The sequence below is a fragment of the Pipistrellus kuhlii genome, unplaced genomic scaffold (genome assembly GCF_014108245.1).
Source record: "Pipistrellus kuhlii isolate mPipKuh1 unplaced genomic scaffold, mPipKuh1.p scaffold_m20_p_11, whole genome shotgun sequence".
Lineage (NCBI taxonomy): Eukaryota > Metazoa > Chordata > Mammalia > Chiroptera > Vespertilionidae > Pipistrellus > Pipistrellus kuhlii.
Genome location: NW_023425416.1, coordinates 32,293,421 through 32,307,948, shown reverse-complemented (window position 1 = coordinate 32,307,948; position 14,528 = coordinate 32,293,421). Strand labels below are relative to the sequence as shown.

General features: G+C 35.2%; 1 protein-coding gene across 5 annotated transcripts in view; it reads left to right on the top strand.

The window, feature by feature from the left end:
• TBC1D5 (TBC1 domain family member 5) overlaps positions 1–14,528 on the top strand; it is a 368,525-nt gene that overhangs the window by 112,940 nt on the left and 241,057 nt on the right. Inside the window, exon 1 of one of the 5 annotated variants that reach the window (XM_045579316.1) lies at positions 12,588–12,611. The exons of the other annotated variants lie outside the window; for them this stretch is intronic. The gene's annotated coding sequence lies outside the window, so the exon portion shown is untranslated. Of the gene's footprint in view, positions 1–12,587; positions 12,612–14,528 lie in introns of those variants that run through there. 5 annotated transcript variants of the gene reach the window in all.

Here is a 14,528-nt window from a genome sequence, read left to right as displayed (position 1 = left end):
GGCAAAGATAGTGTGGCTGGTTGCTGAATCATTTAATTGTAGGACTAATAAGAGATGTTCACTCCTGAACCTAAGAGAAATAATGACACTAGAATATTTTGTATTTTAGGAAGCCAAGAAATATTTATTTTCTTTTAATAATTTTTGAAGATGTAAATTTTATTTATTTGTAAGCAAATAGAGGAATATCAGCTGCCTATTGGATTTCTAAACTATATAACTGAATTCTGTTGAGAGGAAAGGAACAGAGAGGAGAAATTCTAGAGAAAATTTAGTACTAACAATCATCCCCCATCCCAAGACAATTGAATACTATTACTTTTATAAAGATAAAACAAATGGCTATATATATGAAAGTATTGACTCAGTAGTTGAGACATTTGATAATATAATAACAAGAAATTAAAAATTAAATGTTCATGTATAATTGAGGTCATTTGTAAGCTTAATACAAAATATATAATGAAGTTATCCTATATAATAAAAGGATAATATGCAAGTTGACCCTAACTGCAGAACAACTGGAACAACTGGTCACTATGATGCTCATTGACCACCGGGGGGCAGATATTCAATGCAGGAGCTGCCCTCTGGCGGTCAGTGCACTCCCACCAGGGGAGCTCTGCTCAACCACAAGCCAGGCTGATGGATGCTATCTTTCAGGATACTTGCCTCTCCCACCTCCTCAGCAGCACTAAGGATGCCCAACTGATGGCTTAGGCCCGCTCCCCATAGAAAGTGGGCCTAAGCTGTCAGTCAGACATCCTTCGAGGGCTCCCGGGCTGCCAAAGGGAGGTCTCACTGCCAGGTTAAGCTCAATCCCTCTGGAAGTGGCCCTAAGCAGGCAGGTGGACATCCCCCGAGGGGTCCCGGACTGTGAGAGGGCGCAGGCTGGGCTGAGAGACACCCCGTCCCAGTGAGTACACGGATTTTTGTACACTGGGCCTCTAGTATAAGATATAAGCTCCCCATGAGAATTTCACCTAAGTTTTGGAATCCAAAGAAAGAATTTCTATGATAGCAATGGGTATTTATGAGGCACCCACAGATCAAGGACAACTATCACTTTGTACCCCCATTACTTCACATTTTGAGATAGTTTTGTGCTGAACTTAGAGATTATTTGAGACGTTATTGCTAAGCACAGGCGTATTAAACAAGGTCATACTCTGAGCGGTATTGGGAGTTAGGACTTAAACATATGAATTTTGGGATATCATGATTCAATGCATAACACATCTAAAGTTGATATGTTTTAAAGACCAATGGCTAATACACATACATTTAATTAATTGAATAATAAATGCCATTCCTCTCCAGTTATTAATGTCAGAATAGGGACCCGTAGCTGTATATTCCTTTGTAATTAACACCGTGTGATACAATTTTCACCTCAGTTTATTTTATTATTTTTAAATTTATATCTGCAACTTGGCAGCTTATCATTGTACTGGTTTCCATCTGGTGGCAGGAATAAGAGATGGGAGGTTAACTTTGAAAAGTAGAACAGAACTAAATTGTCTACCCTTCTCCTTTATTTCACCATGTTTAGAATAACCTAATTATCATCCACCCCCACCACCCAGACTTCTTATGTTTTATGAAAACAAGCATTGTTATCTAAATATTATTGATAAGAACAAGATTATATTTATAATGTCATTATAACATTACTAGAGGCCCAATGCATGAAATTCATATATGGGTGGGGTCCCTAGGCCTGGCTGGCGATCAGAGCCAATATGTGGGGCTACCAGCAGCGCGATGGGGGACCCCCCACTGGCACCCACCTTGGCAGCCTGGCACCGCCTGCTCGCCGACCCCACCTCCCACCGCCGTAGGTTGCCTCCTTCTGCAGGGCCGTACGCATGGTGATCAGGGGCATCTTCCCCCTGGTGGTCAGTGTGCATCATAGCAACTGGTCTTTCTGCTGGTCATTCAGCTGTTTGGTCGATTTGCATATTAGGCTTTTATTATATAGGGTATTAATGTTCTTAGCAGATGGGGTTTTGTATACAATTTTGATCTAGAAGAGATCTCAAAGTGTGGTCCCTGTACCAGTAACTCAGATCTATCGATATATAATTTTCATATATACAGTTATATTCATAGTATAAATTCCTAAGAATGTAATTACAAGACCAAAAAATGTGTATGTATCTATACTAATAAAAGGGTAATATGCAAATTGGTCAGAATGTCCTCACAGTAATGACTAAATAGCAGGCTGCATGGGGCAACAAGGTCAGCAGGGGGTTAGTGAGGGACAACTAAATGACTAAACAGCAGGCTGCATGGGGCAACCAGGCCAGCAGGGAGGGGCAGTGAAGGGTAACCAAGTCGACACAGGGTGACAGTGAGGGGCAACCAAGCCAGTAGTGCAGAGCAGTTTGGGGCAACCAGGCTGGCGGGTGGGGGGGGGGGGGGGGGGCATTTAGGGACAATCAGGCAGGCAGGCAGGTGAGCATTTAGGAGCCAGCAGTCCCAGATTGGAAAGGGTGCAGGCAGGGCAGAGGGTGCACAAATTTTGGGGCCTCTAGTATATAAATAATTTTGATTGCTATGCCAAATCACTTTCCATGTCCCAATTATACCAGTTTATACCATATTTTTCGGCGTATAAGACGACCCCCTAATTTTACAGTTAAAACATAGGTTTAGGCCTATATTCGCTGTATAAGACTACCCCCCACTTCCGAGGCAACACCAGTTCTTTTTTTAATAGACCACCTCTCTGACTCTGGCCAATCTGAGCAGGCTTTTTACTAGAACACAGTGTCGTCTTATACGCCAGAAAATACGGTACCCCCTCCTTTAACAGATATGCTACTACAAAATGTGTTTTTTGAAGATGCAGTAGTGTTACGTAACAGCATTATATTTTTGAAGAAAACAGATGTATGTTTTGGTAAAAAAAAAAACACACACACACAAAACACTACACACAAAACTTAAACAAGTGTCTTTCAACAAGTAACATATAAAGACTACTTCAAAGTTTCTTACATTGAAGTTATGTTTTAGAAACCTCTTAATGCATAAATTGAAGATAGAATTGAAGGTTGTCTGTACTAATCTGAAATAATTCTGCCTTTAGTGATTCATTAAAAAGTAGTTTTGCATATCTAGAAAAACATATCTTTGAAATAGTTTTCTTTTACTGTCAGTGAGTACTTGGACAATCTTTAAATGTGGGGTTTATTTGAGATACTACATATGTAGTTGTTTAAAAAATTAAGACTTTTTTTGGTAACTACCATAATGTTTTTAATTAAAACTCTCTTTAGGTTTTTCACTTATATAATATTTTTTCATTGGTTTATCTTGTGTTAATTATTTCAAAATGTAGAATGAAGCAGTAATTAGACATAGACATTGGGTTTTGGTGTCTTAAAATACATTCTATATTCCCCTCATCCTCCTAAACCCCCCTCTTTTTTTTTTTCTTTTTTTTCTTTTTTTTAACAGTCTCTTAACTTAAAACTACTAAACAGATTTTTATTTTAATCTTTGGAACAAAAATTGTTCTCTTGGGCTGATACTAGTACTTTCTATGCCAAGTTACAGACCGCAGTCTATTTTTATAGGCCAAGATACAAACCTCTGAAAACCAGAGTTTATAATGGAAACATTGACAGGCCCTTCGCTTTCACAGCACACATGGCACTGCTGAAATCATAAGGTATAAAGCTCAAGATTTAACATTCGGGGTGAACATTGAATTTTCAGCAATTGTATTGTCAAATGCCTTTCAATTGGGGTTTAATAAGTGTCATGTACAAATGGAGCTATGGTAGGGGCCTAAAAGCACATTGTATAGGTCTGATTTCTGCCCTCTGAATGCTGATGCCTATGTACACTGAGAAGTATTTGAATAGATCTATTGGGAGATGGCCTTGTGAATGGTTTTGCTAGGAGGGAAATATGTGAACTTCTTATCACTAGATTTTATTTGCATGTAGGTCACTGTGCTTGTGTTCTGGGTATTATTACATAGCAGGTGATATTAAGTAATTACATTTTCATTTTAATATCTCTGAAGAAAACTTAAACTTTATATTGTTTCACAGTCAAGCAAGTTTGAAATTTATCATTTTATCTTCTCTTTGAGGGATCCTACCAGTTAAAAAAGTAGAAATAGCCTTCTTCAAAGACCAATATTTGATTACTCAGTTTTATTTGATTAAAGAAAAAATAAAACAACAACCTTGAATCACTAAGCTTTGTTTTAGTTAGATTTTTAGTTTCAAAGGGTCCTTCAAACAATTAATGATTGCCATCAGGTAACACCGAGTGAATGACCTTATAGTATATTATTGTACTTTAGAAGGAAACATGTCAGATGACAATGTAAGAAAATAGTTAAAATGGTTTGAGATATATACTTTATGTTTGAATGTTCATAAGGTTTGGATTTTTTCACTTGTAACACCAACATTTTTTACTTTTCCTTTCTGCCTTTTCTTTATCTTGTTAAGTGCTGGAGAGAAGTAGAGGTGTTATGTCAGATATGCTATCTCAGAAGCATTGTGAAGTGTTAGAGAAAACCAGTATCTTGTGGGAAGATAATGAAGTGATAGTTTGTTGCTACAGATTTTGCAAGTACATTCTGCCAGAAGGAATAGGTAAAAGGAAGATGCTAATTTGAATCTGAATCAGATTTTCTGTTTCAGTTTAAATTTTCCTTATCCATTGACCTATATCCATATATATTTAATAAGATGTGGGTAGAAGATATGCATACCATCCTACGAAGTATCTTTTACTTGTCAGACTGGTTTTCCATTAATGAAGAGAATATGGACAGTTGAAGGTTTTTATATCTTTAATTACTTTCCCCCTATGTGTTAGGAATAATGGTTTTGTATTCTGAAAGATGGAAAATCTCTAAATGGAAGCTATTCCTTGCAGTTGTACTAATTCTGAACTAGGGAGTCCTCATTTTCATCTTTTGCTTTCTTGGTCCATTTCTATAGGGAGAAAAGTATGTGTATATGAACTCTCCCATCAACTTCCCCTTGCCATTGCTGTCAAAAACCTCCCCATGAACTTTCAGGAAATAGTGTTGATCTTGGTTATATAGATAAAGGATTGAATCCTTTATCTATATATTAGAAATGCCGTTTTTATTATGTATTTCACTATAAATATTGTAAAATTAAGGTCTGTATTTATAGGTATGTGTGTGCACGCGCGTGTGTATACACACACACACACACACACACACACATATGGATGGAGAGAGTGTACAGACACTGAGTTCTTAAATTTATCAATTTGTCTGATTTATAAATTATTTCAGAAACAAAGGAATAATAACATAAGCATAATACTACATGAAACCAAAATCCAGAAAAATTGTTAGGGCTAACTGAACTTTGACTTTTCTAATTCTCGTCCATAGACTTATTGACATAGCAGACCATTCACAAAGTCTGTTTTATACTGACTCTCTGAGTAAATTTATCTGATCTAGTCTTACCGCTAGCAGTATCTGACTAAAATATTTTTTAGAAAAGGCAATATTTTTAATCAATGAAAGAAGAGACTTGGAATTTGCTTTGCCTGTGCTGCATAAAGCAGAGATTGTGTGAATTAGTTTGGTGCCCAGGTTTTTCTTTACCGTTTCATTCACATGTTCATCATTCCTTTTCATTCTCTCTTATTAGAACTTAATATGCCAGACAATGGGCTAGTAGCTCCTGACCTCCATCTGTCATCATTTGCTCTGAAAGAGCAAAAGGTTTTGAATTAAGTTAATAAAATTGATACTTTTAAAATTTGGGTACAAGGTTGGATAGTTTTGCTTTTTAAAAATATATTGGCTTTAATAGGTCAAATAAGCTAGCATTCTGTCTTAAATATTTTCTTTTAAGTGTAGGGAAAAAACAGGGTTAGAGATTGTTGGAATATAGAAAAGGAATTGACTTTTGAATTAAAAAAAAACACAAAAAAACCCAAACACCTAAGAATGTTTTAAAACTAAGGTAAATAATTTGGGGAAATTTTTGTCTTAGTTTTCAAGAAAATATAAGTATTCCAGGTAAAAGATTTGATTGATGGATGATATTTTATGCCTAATTTTGAATATACAAGAATATCTTGGGGAACTAGAAAATGGAGAAGCCATGGGAGAAAGGGTTAATTCCCATGCTTATAAAAATTATATTTTCTTTTTGTTACTTAAATCTAAATTGTAATCACCCCCTCTAAAGAGAGAGAAATGAACTCTAGTTACTTTTCCTGATGAGTTTACTTGTAACCATCAACACTCCCCACCCAGGTGGTTGGTATTTTTCATCTAAGTGTATATTTGTACACTTGTTCATTATTGAATTATATGTTTTTTAGGTCGGATCAATTTTTACTTGTTTTTAAAGCAAACCAGATTTGTTAAAAATGAAAATGTACAATTAACCTTTCATTTGAATCACCTTCATTTAGGAGATATTGTTGCATCACTTTTCTTTCTATAAATATTAATGTGTCTTTTGTATGCCAAGCACTATGCTAGGCCTTGCCCTCATGAATTCATGGGGTGGCAGTAAACCTTTAAAATATATGCTTGTATGTAAACACACATAGTCTCTCTGTCACTCAATTTTCCCCCCACCCCTTCCTCTCACCCGATGCATTAAGTACAGTGATGGGAAGATAGTAGCATCAGGATGCATGCAACAGGAGGACTAACCTAATTTAGGAGAGGAGGGGAATGTCAAGGAAGACCTCACTAAAGAAATGAAAATTCAGTTTTGTTCTCCAGGCAAAAAAGGACAGATGTTGCAGGCTGAGGGCAAAGCCTGTATTAAAGCTCTGAGGCTGGAGTGAACTGATGGTTGGGGAGTTTATATAGATAGTGTGGTGGGAGTCCAAAGGGCCCAGAGACAAAGGTGAGAAAAGGAGCCAGACAGTGGGTCAGTGGCCACATAAGACATTGCAGATTTACTGGAAATTTTAACTCTCAAGTGGTAGCTTTCTGAAATGTTTTAAATAGGGAGAGGGATATGATTAGATTTATTGTTTTAAAGATCACTCACTGTAAGGATTTTGATTGAGGGGAATATGAGAGGAATGCTGGGAGATCTTGTTGGGAGTTTTTAGCAGTGATCCATGAAGTATTTCATTTCTGGATTACAATTATAAAACCAATTTCTTATTCATGGATACCTGCATTGTTTATAGTATTTGACTATTACAGCCAACCTCTTTCTGCATAAATTTGGCTAGAAGATAGTTTGATAGGATAAATTCCTAGCAGTAGTATTGCAGAATAAAGGGTATATTTGAATTTCTAATTTTGATAGTTATTGCCAGATTTCTTTTTAAAAATTTTATACTTACATAATCAAGTTAATATCAAAATTAGTATTTCTCCACTAGCTATTACTCACTTTTTTTTGTTTTGCAAATTTGAAGATTGATAAATTACTTCTAATTGTTTTAGTTGATATTTTTTTAATTATGAGTGAGGTTGCATATGATATTATACACACATGTATATAAACAATAACATTTCATTTTTCAGTAAGCTGTATTTCTCTTATTCACTTAACTCTTTCAGTTTTCTTTGTCTCATATGCTTTTCAAAAAAAAGGGACTGATAATTTTCTTACCCACTAGATTATAGGGTTGATCAAATAAGGTAGTATTAATCCGTGTTTTTCCGCCTCTTTTTCATTGTTATTCCCTTAAAAGCTTTTTTTTTTCTTTTTTTACCTTAGTCATTTCCCTTCCCCATGAAATTTAAATATAACAGATATACAGAGATATACCATGTATCTATTTATGTACTGTGTCCGCCTGGAGGGCCTTGCACCTTTGTAATATGTAAGATTCCCCACTCCAACCGCAATAATAATTTTTCTTCCCTCAAGAACAATGGCACTTCTTTGAGAATGCATGGTACATGTGAAAGTTTTCATAAATTTCAAAGTACTATTTAAATGTAAAGCTTCATTGTTAATAATTTGCATTTCATATGATATTACATATCTATTTTGCAGCTGCCTTTTTCTCATTGTAGAATTCACTTTTGCAAATATAGGGATTTACTATTTTGTTGTTCATTTTGCTGCATTTGGAACAATCTTTCTTGAGTTGACCTCTGATCAGCTGCCTCTGCACATCTGTGCCTGTCAAAATGTCACTCTTTTTTCAAAGCCTGTCCTAGACGTTTCCTTTTCTCATGAAGTCTTGCTAGTCCCCCATAATTGTCCCTTGACCTCTTAGAGTTAAAGCTGTATTATCCTTTGCTGTGACATTCTGTCTTTCATTATGTGGTCTGTGTATTTTCCATATTCCACCTCCTGACAGATTGTAAGTGTCAAGGTAGCAAGGATGTTGCCCTCCTCATTCTTTGTCCCCTTGTGTTTCTTTCCCAGTGCCATTGTACATAATAGGCTGGCTTACATGAATTTCTAAAGAAGTCTGAGTTCATGTTCCAGTCACTTAGTGTGTGACCTCGGGATGAGAACCTTGACCTACTGGCCTCAAAAATCCTCTTGTATACCTGTAAAATAGGGATAATGATGATGCTTTACTGATAAGATTGCTGAGGACATTGAATGTGATCATAACATAACGCACAGTGCCTGGCATTTGGTAAGCACTCAGTAAAGCATTAGTAATCATCAATCTTGCAAACATTTCTTAAGTGCAGAGGAAGACATTGAACAAATTATAATAATAATTTATCTTTCTGGTTCAGGATCATAATGTATTGTTCATTGTATCATATTTACAAAGGGAAAATTTGGCTTTTTTTAAATCATTTTTTTCAAAATGCATTCTGCAATATAAATAACAGTATGGATTCCATTTCAGTATATGAACGATGATTAATATAAAGTGTACTTTTGATATTTTAGTACTGTATTAAAATTATGTACCCATGATTTGTTTTGTTAAAATCCTATAATTATTAAGCAAAGACCGCCCAGTTGAAAATTGAGCAAAAGATATGTATAGGTACCTCTCAGTTTTCTTACATGGATACATCGAAGCGGTTTTGGTGTTAAAAACATGTAGTTAGAAGTTATATGCACACAAGCCTCTTTGGGGTGAAGGTGGAACCATTACAATCAACATGGATATCAAAGATTCTAAGAGAAACCCTCAGTCATATCATTTTTCAGTGAAACTCAAATTCATTATTTTATAGTAAGTTTTAATATTTTAAATGATTTTCATTTTCTGTTATTATATAATATATATATATATATATGTCATCAAGTTGGGAAATTAGAGTTTTTCTTTTCTCTATTAATAATGATGATCTTCTATTATACTTGAAATATTTTCACATTCATACTGAAGCTTTTGGTTCTTAATGCCTAAATGTATAGAAGCTTCTACTTCATGAGCAAATAAGCTAGTCATTTCAGATGTCACTAATCAATTAAATCATCAGTTTTCATATGGAATATAACAGTCTTTATGCATTATTGATTTTTTAAAATTTAAGTTCACAGAGCTTATCATAATTTAGCTTCTTAGCAGTATGCATATTAACTATTTACAACATGAGAATGAAAATGTTATATATTTGAATAAGAATAGTCGCAAAAAATTAACAAAGTTTAATTTTTTTGGCTCTCTCCCCCCTACCCCCCTTCAAAATAAATCTGTGTTTTTCAGGGCTAAAGATAATCTCAACATAAAAATTGTGATTTACTCTGTTTCTCCTTAACAGAGTCCTCAGTGGCTCTTGGATTTTGCCAGAATGTTTCATTTTTCTGCCATTTGATTTTCATTAAGAAGTTCCAGCTCCTTTTCTTAGGGTTCTTGAAAAACAAATTATTGTGGGGCTGGGTTAGTACATTTTGGTCTTTCCAATTAGCAATTAGATACCAGCTCTGGAAAACAACTCTTTCCTCGCTTGGGTGTATTCTTTTGGGATCTCATCCTTTTCCAGTTTTGATCTCATTTAATTGACCCAGGAGCTTGAACAGTGGACATATGACACATTTTTTCATAGACATTTCTATTTATCTACCAGTAGTGTTGTGAAATAAAGTATAGGATATGCCTTTAAATTTGGACTTTAGATAAATGATGAATATTTTTTAGTATAAGTATATTCCAAATATTACTTTTCTTGTTTTTCTGAAATTCAAATTTAACTGGGCAGCGCTATTGTTATTTTATATCAATTAGTTGATTATTTCAGTTAATTATTAATTCTCAGTCTGGCAACTCATTTCCTGGGCTTTTCCTCACTAAATTTTGAGCCCCTTAAGTGAAGTGGGTGACTGTACCCTAATTCATCTATATCTAATTTTCCAGTCTCCTTAATAATCTGGTGATTTTTATTGATTGAAAGAATGAGCTCAATAATTATCTATAATGTTTTTTATCTGCATATGTGTAAAACAACTTTGTTCTGCTGAATTTGCCCTTTTATATGAATTAAATTCATTGAAAAAAAATCATGTTTCAATGAGTAGTTGCAGTTCTCAACCTTTTATCTCCCTTTCTCTTCCCTTCGTCATCTTCCGCTTCTCTTTCCAGCTCTTAACTATAATTAGCTCGCATTAACAGCAAATGTTTGCTTTAGTTAAATTATTCAGAACATTTATTTTACTTGTCAAAGGTTAGATCAGGTTGTTGTTTGAACTGGTAATTAAATGCAGCCTAATATGCTCTCGTATTTATATGCACTATAAGTCTGGTTCCTCATCATTCTGTATAATGTTATGATGTTCAAGGCTGACATTTCAAAAGGTTTTTGATTTTGTGGAAAAGAAAACATTCAGAGTAATCTAGTTTGTTATCTGATGTGAGTGTCCAAAATTATGGTTAAAAGCAAATACTACATTTCAATGTTGTAACATGAAGTATCATGGTGGTAAATTTCACGAAGTAGTTTAAAGAATTAAGGTCACTGCTTACTGAATTTGATAGGAGGATCAATGCTATACCACTTAACCCATAGTAAGTATGTATTTAAGTGAGTTTTTTAGGTCATATTATACTGTGTTGAAGATAGTTCAGACTCACAAACAAAGGTGATATTTGTTAAACCTTTTAATTTGTATGCTTGTGTATAGGAACCAAGTATAACTCAATTCTCATACCTGAGAATTACACTATATTTTTTCTTTTGAGTTTTATTGATTCATTGAATAACTGATTTTTGTAAGTTTTTATATGCTAGTATCTTGGAGTATAGATAAGTAAAACACATCCTATATTATTAGTAAGAGTGGAGGTTAGTGGAAAACCAACCATTATACTAAATAATGGTTAATGTTGCTGTGGAATTAAACATGAGATAAAAGTGCATCTGAATCAAATTGGATGAAGAAATGTTGAGAGAAGGTGAATTTTGAGCTAAATCTTAAGAACAAGTATCAGTTGATTAGGCAAAGAAGGCTAGGAAAGCAGTGCCAGGCAAAGAAGACACATATATGGAAGTTCTGAGGTAATGAGTTTGTTATAACTGAAGAAAGATTAAACATGGGAGAAGCTGCAGGTATTCCTTCATCTTTATGAGGCTTCTATTTTCCCTAGGAAACAGCTCAGGATCTTAAGTGTGCTCTATAAGCCATGCCTTATGAGGCCTTTGTCTGCTTCCTGAGCCCAATGATCAACTAAGCTGAGCCCAGCTCCTGGCAACTTTGAATGGAATGTGCATGAGCTGTCTGCCCTCTGAGCCCGTGCACATGATGCTTCCTCTGCCCAGGTGGCCCTTCCTCCCTCTTCTAGTCCATTCTTACTATTTACAGTCTGCACCACCTTTTAGTTACCAATATGAATTAAAAGGAGGTAGTTGGTCAGACATCTGCTGTCTTATGAAAATTTTAAATATTGATTATTACTGTCAGTAAACTATAACAATGAATCTTTGTTCCACTGCTGTTTTTAGTATGTATTCCCACAGATGATTTTATTTAATCCTCACGTTAGTCATGAGATAGGTATTATATGAAATTAACAAATAGATAAAATTTGTCTTTAATTACAAAATGCCATCCTTTATTTGGAATTTAATTTCTTCCGAAGAGACAGTAGATAATTGAAATAAAAGTAAAAACATCTTTCAAAACAGTAGACATAGAGTTGGTTATATAGCATACCTTCTTTGTGTTTGTGTATTTTTAATAAAATTGACTTAAAAGATTAGCTGCAAGATATCACCTACTTGATGTCAAATATAAACCAGATGTTACACTAAAATACTTTCAGTCTCTACTTTTATCTTTGAAATTTCATTACTTTTTTTTTTTTTTTTTTGGAGGATACTATATACAGGGCTACTTAGAAATTTTAATGATTAACCTTTTTTTCATGAACTTTATTAATTTGATTAATTTCAGTCATTGGTTTATGACATGTTCTCATCATTGGCCTGCAAATGGTCCTTTTATTACTTATTTATGGGTGGTTAACTTTATAAAGGTTGCATATTGCATACAAATTAATATGTTACTAGTTTCTCTGAAATTTATCAAAATCTAAACATTTACTTGCACTTTGAAATGCAAGGGCTTATGACAGTCTCACCCACTGTACTAGTGTGCTTAAGAGAGAATCTCTAGTTCCAGCTGTGAAGAAGTGAGTTATTTTTTCCAGTAAGGGTATGGGCTTGATTCACAGAGCACAGATGACAGGTGAGGTACACATATTTCTTGCTGTCTTTGGTCTTACCTGGTTTCAGTGGGAAAGCGGAGGATTTCTAGCCAAAGGGCAAGATTAAATATAATGGCTTCCCCTGTTATTGATGTGGTGAGTGAAGATGGCAGAAGTCAGGAGTGTGGATGGGGATGGGTGGATAGGGGTGTCCAAGAGCCTGTTGGTCCACAGGGGATTGCGCTCTCTTTTCCCATCCTGCATTCCTAAGCATATACGGAGCAGCAGCCCACACCAGGTGTTTGTTCAGCTGCCACAGGCTCTCCCAGGAGAGGGCCCTGGGTGTGCTGCTGTTACGGAGAGGAACCTGTCCTTGCTTCTTTAAAGCAATTATTAGAAGATCTTAATTACCTAATTTCTAGTCTGTTTTATGGGATCTGTCTTATCAAATATCTTTAATTGTAATCCCTTTAACATTTATTTTATGCTAATATACATCCCTAGCATGTACCTAGGAATTCTTGAAAAACTGATTTAAGTTAATAATCTAATTTGAATTCAATTAACTCTTCTCTCATTGTACTTTATTGGACTCTTTCAAATTGTTATCGGGAAGACCTCAATGAAAGAATTAGGGTACCTTCTGGATATAGGAGATATAGGGGATGCATAAAATAGATACAGCCTTTGAATTCACAGAACTGATAATAGGAGGTGATATAATATGTAATATGTGGTAGTATGTTAGGTGATGATAAATGTTATAAAAAAAAAAAGTAAGGCTGGGTAATAGGATGAAGAGTAAGAGAGGGTATTTGCTGAGTGAGGTCCTTTGGTCATGGGCAACCTCACAAATAAGGTGACGTTTGAGCTTGGACTTAACGGCAATGGAGGAGTGAGCTCTGAGGGAAGTGCTTTGGAACCCAGAAAAGTAAAAGGCCCCCTGTGGGAGAACTTGCTGGTCACATTTGAGGAGCAATAAAGAGCTTGAGTGGCATGGGGGAAAGTTGTAGGATAAAAGATCAAAGCAGTAGCTGTGGCAAGATCATGTAGAGTTTTATGAAGATTTTGTATTTTATTCTGAGTGAAATGAGGAGCCACTGGAAAGTTTTGAGCAGCAGTGAGGTACGATCTGAGTTAAATTTTAAATGGATCACTCAAGCTGCTGTGAGTAAATAGAGGGTAGAAGGCTAGGTTGAAAACAAGAAGACTTAAATTGTCCATGCCAGGGTTGGCAGTGACCTGAATCAGGGTGACTGTGGTGTACAATGGTGTAATTCTTGATTTTATTTTGAAGGTAGGCTTGGCAAGATTTGCTGCTGGATTAGATATGCTCCAGGAAAAGCTTTCTGCACTGACCTGATTTTGAGGAGATATCTGAATGATATTAATTGGCAGAGTATTCTCAGCAAAGTTTATGGGATGTGCATAAACCTAGAATGGCAACAAACTCTCCTTTTTTAGATAGAGGAAGGAATGGAAAGGGGGGAGAAGGAAAGATAGAGAAACATTGATCAGTTGTCTCATCTCAATTAGGCTTTGAACCTGCAAGCTGGGTATGTGCCCTGATCAGGAATTGAACCTATCACCTTTTGGTGTATATGAGCAACTGAGCCATACCAACTAGCTTACTTGATATTTTCTTTTCCGACTAAACATGCATTTATTCTCAGATGGTGATTTGAGAAGGAACATATACCTTGCAACTATAAAGGGTCTATTAAAATTATAATTCCAGATTTTGATAAAGATTGCCTGGGGAAAAATAAATGAGAATGCTTTGCATTACATTATAGTTAACATAACAATAAAAGCTTTATCCTATAAATCCCAGTTTAATTTATCTCAGGACATTTATTAAGTCATTGTTATGTCATCTGAGGTGATTTTGCCGCTAATAATTGTGTGACCTTAACTTCTCTAGTTTCATTACCATTAAAGCAGGTAACAGCACCTAC